The sequence below is a fragment of the Onychomys torridus genome, chromosome 23, assembly GCF_903995425.1.
Source record: "Onychomys torridus chromosome 23, mOncTor1.1, whole genome shotgun sequence".
Classification (NCBI taxonomy): Eukaryota; Metazoa; Chordata; class Mammalia; order Rodentia; family Cricetidae; genus Onychomys; species Onychomys torridus.
In genome coordinates this window covers 16712067-16717940 of record NC_050465.1, presented here as the reverse complement: position 1 = coordinate 16717940, position 5874 = coordinate 16712067, and the positions used below count along the sequence as shown (strand labels likewise).

General features: G+C 32.6%; 1 pseudogene; it reads right to left on the bottom strand.

The window, feature by feature from the left end:
* Positions 1-4901: 4901 nt before the first annotated feature.
* Positions 4902-5273, bottom strand: LOC118573398 (annotated as a pseudogene).
* Positions 5274-5874: the final 601 nt, after the last annotated feature.

Here is a 5874-nt window from a genome sequence, read left to right as displayed (position 1 = left end):
TGCCCAGTTGTTGCAAAAGAATCATCCCATGGCATCTTTTTTGTTCATTTTGCTGTTCTGCAATACAAAGATTTGACACATGCATTTCTTTTATACTCAGACAGCAAGTAAATTATGTCATGTTAAATAAATATAAATATAAGAATTTTTTACTCTATATTCTCAGAGAAGTTTGAAAGAGTGTAAAGTTTCTATTTTTCTTTCTAACTAAGAGTAAGTATTAATCTAAAACGCATTTTTATTCTAACTGCGTAGATTTCTAGGTATTCTTTTTATACATAGTTTATTTTTGTTTATATTATATCTTAGTCATGCTTAAGCCTCTTGCTGTAACTTTCATGCATGAGATTATATCTTTTGATTATATCTTAAACATGTTTATAAAAGAGGCCACACATTTGAAATGAAGGAGTATATGGGAGGATTTGGAGGAGAAACAGGAAAGGGAGAAATAATGAAATTATATTATAGTTTCAAAAAATAAAAGAAATAATCTAAAAAATTCTTCATGGATAATACTCTGTTTTTGTATATGTTCATACTAAAACATTTATTTTTCTTAAGTTACTTGAGAAAATAATATAAGTACTAAATTTTATTTATGTGTATCAGTCTGATTTTTTTCTTGTTATAACAAATTACCTGAAGTGATAAATTTATAAAGAAATTGTCTTCTTTGCTTCTTGTTTTAGGAGCAGCAAGTCCAGAATTAGGTAGTCTTACTGATGTGGAGACAGGTAAGTGCCTCATAGCTAATGGCATGGAGGAATCACATGTGCCAGATATTTTATGGTGTGACCACAACAAATCTACTACCTTTGGAATCAATTCCAGGAGATGAAAAATAATCATGTCCAATGGCAGCCTTCCAAGATCTAGTAGGCTTGTAGAAGTTCCACCATCTCTCAATACTGCAACACTGGGGCCCAAGCATTTCACAAGAGCTCTTACGGGGCACTGTCATAGCAATAGGACATTGGTACATCCTCTTTTTAGTTTTGAAATTAGGAATACAATTTTAACCTGACAAAGTTATTTGTTGTTAAGTTAGGAGTAATGATATTGCTCTGAGATTTTTGTTTGTTTGTTCTTTCTTAGAACAGCAGTAGTTTGTTTTAACCTTGGTCGAGGGCTATCTAGTTACAGGTTCTTGGTCACCCTGAACAGTTTGGGGTATGAGTTCCATCTTATGAAGTAGGCCTTAAGTCAATCAGATATTGATTGATTGTTTCCACTAGCCTTATGTCAGCACTGCTGTAGCATATTTGCAGGTAGAATATGGTTGTAGATCAAAGGGTTTGTGCCTGGGTTAGTGTTTAGGTTTCTCCTTTGATAGAATACATTCCAGTACCAAAGACTAGAACATAGGACTGAAGTCTCTAAGTAATCACCAACTGAACTTCTCATTTTTTGCATCTATGTTCATAAGGGAATTTGGCCTGTAACTTTCTCTTGCTTCTATTCATATGGTTTGGGTATCAATGTAACTGTGCCCTAATAAAACATATTGGGTGATTTTTTTTTTTGTTTCTATTTTGTGGCATAATTTGAGGAGTATTGGTATTAAGTCTTTGAAAGTAATGTAGAATTCTGTGCTAAAGCCATCTAGCATTGGGGTTTTCTTTGGGTGGAAAAATTTTAATGACTGCTACTATTTCAGTAGAGGTTCTAAATCTTTTCAGATTTCTATTTAACTTTAATAAATGGTATGTATTAATAAAACTACCCATTTATTTTAGATTATTTTCAATTTGTTGGAATACAGTTTTGGGGAAATCCAAGATGAAGTAATAAAACTGAGTTTATGGTAAGGTGAAAATTAAAAGTAAGTTTTCACTGACTCAGTGAGCTACCCCAGCCTGTGATGCTCCAATAGGAAAATGAATGGCCTTCTTTTTTTCCATCTATAACAGCAGACAACATCATTGGGAAGAGGGACTTGCCCTGGAGGTAAACTGAACCAGAACCCCACTTACTACTGATCAAGAAAAGCATTATAAAAAATTGTCTTATAATCTCAAGAAGATCTATTCCTTTCTCTTCCTTCTCCTCATTGTGGGTTCATGTCATAGGCCTACATGCTTTGGCTCAGTGTTTTCTGCAACTGCAGTCAGAAAATGAGGGATATGAATAACCAAATAATGCAAGCCCAGAAGCTGATACTTTCAAATAAAACCAACAATTAATAAAGTATGTGAAGAACTTAATACATGTGAACACAAACTACTATGGTCAAATGTATTCCAATAAATTTGAAAGCAAGGCAAACACACAAAATATTTGGGAAATATGCTAAATGCTGAGAGAAAGGGACAGAGATTACTTTTCATTGAATATATAGAAGACATTTTTCCAAAAGATCTCTAATATTCAATGAACACCAAATACCGTTCAGAACAATGAAATAGAGAAGGTTTATAAATTTTTGAGTTTTCAAGATGAAGTGGTTAATACTTTAAATATAATTTAAAAACATTTAAAAATCAATGTAGAGGTCATAAATAATGTATTTTCACACAATAATCCTGGATAAAATATTAACTTAGTGTAAAATATTTGAAAACTAACTTCATCTAGTAAGTTTTATTATGGAACTAAATTGGTTCAATATTAAGATATGCTAATGTAATTTGTCACATAGAATACAAAAGAATATCTCCTAGGAATTTCTGAAAATTTAGTTGATAAAATTATATTCCACTGTATATGAAAAGGAATTGGAAAACAAAAATGAATACATGAACTGTTTTTAACTGAATAAAATTCATTTATTTAATTGTTTTTGTATTTATTAATTCTTAGCAATGCTGAATATTGCACCAGTTTCTTGGGCATGCTAGAGAAATGCTGGACCACTGAATGACATCTTCTGCCCCCATGTCCTAATTTAATCTGAATGCATCATTGCTCACAATGGAAACATACTAAAATAAAAATATCCCTGCCAAGTTCAGGAATAGAAATGCATGCATTCTATTGCCCTAATATTTATAATCTTTCCCTCCACAGTTGCTAATAAAATTAGCAAAAAGAAGGAAAACAAATAACAAAGATAGAAATTTAATTGTCCTACATAAAAGATTTACCCTGTACTTGGAAAATTAAAGCTGCATATATAACATGAATGTGGCATGAAGTTAGTGTAGGCTCATAATTGATGAGGCAAAAATAAACTACCATTTCCAAAATAACTAGTGAGGAGATATGATGAAAGAAAGTCCGTCTACATTGATAGGAGGATAAGTTAATGAAAAAAACAACTTTGTAAGAAATGTTCAACTTCAACATTAAACATTTCCCAAAATTCTGGATGGATTACACATATAAAATTTATGCAAAATAACACTCATTACAACAATTATAAACTGTCTCATAATAACTCAAGAATGAGTGCTATAGTGTTTATAGATAATGTTGAATATTTTATTAAAAGCCATTACAACCACTATATTATAATTCATGACATATCCCTGAAAGGAAAAAGAAGTATTCTTAATATGGTAATTATTTTCATATTAATCCACAAATTTATCAAAATTTCAATTAAAAGTATCATCTTTTTAATTTGGCAGTAGATTATTATAATTATTTGGAACACCCAATGGATAAGAGCAGACCAGAAAATTTTCCTGAAGTGTATATTTCCCTTATCAGATAATCAGTTATAATGTAAAACCCTATAATCTAGTATATCAGACAAAAAGACTTAACAGAATTAACCATTTATGCTAGCAACAAAATTCCAACTTCAAATAAAGAACCAACAGACTTCATGACTTTGGCAGAAAAAAAAATCTATAGAGCAGATACAAAATGAGAAACTTTAAAATTTATCATTTAAAAAAATGAAATGGGAATGAAGCTATGTTTCAATATTCATTAATTTTGAGCACTGCCTTTGTGCCCCGGGATTTGTAATCAAAATACAGATTAGTTTTTCTTTTTTTGTTGTTTTTTTATTTTGTTTTGTTTTTTCGAGACAGGGTTTCTCTGTGTAGCTTTCTGCCTTTCCTGGAACTCGCTTGGTATCCTAGGCTGGCCTCGAACTCACAGAGATCCGCCTGCCTCTGCCTCCTGAGAGCTGGGATTAAAGGCATGAGCCACCACTGCCTGGCTAGATTAGTTTTTCATGTATTTGCACCAGTGTCTGTGAATCAATAAGACTCTACTAGCAATATATTTAAGCAGTGATGAAACCATGGAAACAAACTGCCATCAGTAAAAAATGTACAAAATGCAGATTCTGATTCTCTGGGATTATGCAGAGATATGATATAATATGAACATACCAATATAAGTCAATATTAGAACATTATATTATATAATAAAAAAATAGAATAATGTTACAAATTTTGGGTATATTTTAGAAATAACATCTTTGTAAACCAGAATATATTTTGTACAAACACACTTTCCAGGAAAAATATAAAATGAAATAGATGGGAAAGATAATATCCAAATTAGAAGAAAAACTGATTTTAGAATTATTTGGTAGGGAGAACAATAGAATCTTCACAGGTATATTGGCTTTCTCAGTGTTGTATGTAATTGCACCAAGGACACAGGTTTCTTACAAGATTTTTTTGTCTTTACAAGTATCAAGTAGAGACTGAAAGAGCTCAGCACGAAACAGCTCCTGCGGTATAAATCTCAGAACCTGTAGTGGAAGGAGAGAACAGGCTCCTGAAAGCTGTTTGCCTACTTCCACACAAGCACCATGGCACAGAAAGATCATACATAAACGTCACACACACACACACACACACACACACACGAACATCAATGACAGTAATAATACATGTATCTCTTTTTAAAGGATTATCAACTATGTTCCATAATTGTGTTTTTTTTTTCTTTTTTAGGAAATTCTCATGATGTTATCATCTTGTATAAAAATCTGCTTAAAACTGAATCACTTGATCCTTTCTTTTTGTATCACTTTCCAGTTCAAAGTGTTCACATCTTTTATCAGCCTGCGTTCTCTCAGATCTGCAGTTAGTCTCAATGAACTGAAGCCTCAGAACAAACTTCTTTCTAGCTCTAGCCTTTTTTTTTTTTTTTTTTTTTCTGAAAGTAGACTTAGTCCCTTGACCACAGTCACTCTGTTTCCTGCCATCACGCCGATTTCCCCCGGTATACAAAGAAGTCCTGCCTCTCTTGTACTGTATCACCTTCTGGGGCTAATGCTTGCCATATTTCTTGCAGAAAGTCCAGCCGGTCTTCGGGCTGTTCACGTTTGCAGGAGTATTAGCAGTACAGAAAGCTTCCAACATTTTTTAAAAGCATTCACATCAAGATTTAACATTTGAAAGCAATTCAGAAAGTCTAATGATATTCAAGATAAACAACAATTATGTATCTATGAAATAAATTGTATTTTTTATAAATATTTATTTATGTATTCAATCATTAATTAATTAATACATTCATTTTAAGAGTTCACAGACATCAGAATCAGGCATCAGAGCCTTTGGGACTTGAGTTACAGGTGGTTTTAAGTCAACTAAAACTCATTATTCTTCAGGTGATGGCTGGTGAATGACCTATATTCCTAAGAGAATCCCTCTGCAGTTTGTAACCTTCAGTTAAACACATTTACTAAACAACCTACAAAACACTGGGAAACAAAAAGTCGTTGGTGTTTTTGATTATTTCCTAAATTAGCAGCTCAGATTCAGTGCTGACACAGATGCATGCTCTAAGATGATCTCTATGCTTCTTATCCCCTGGAGTACAATGTAATTGCACAAACGATGTGATGTTCTGCTACGATCATGTTTCCTCTATTAAGCTGTCTTCCTGAGAGCAAACTCCACAGGCTTTCATTTTTGTTCCAGAAATGTCAAGCCCTTGTTTAGGGTCAGTCTCCACAAC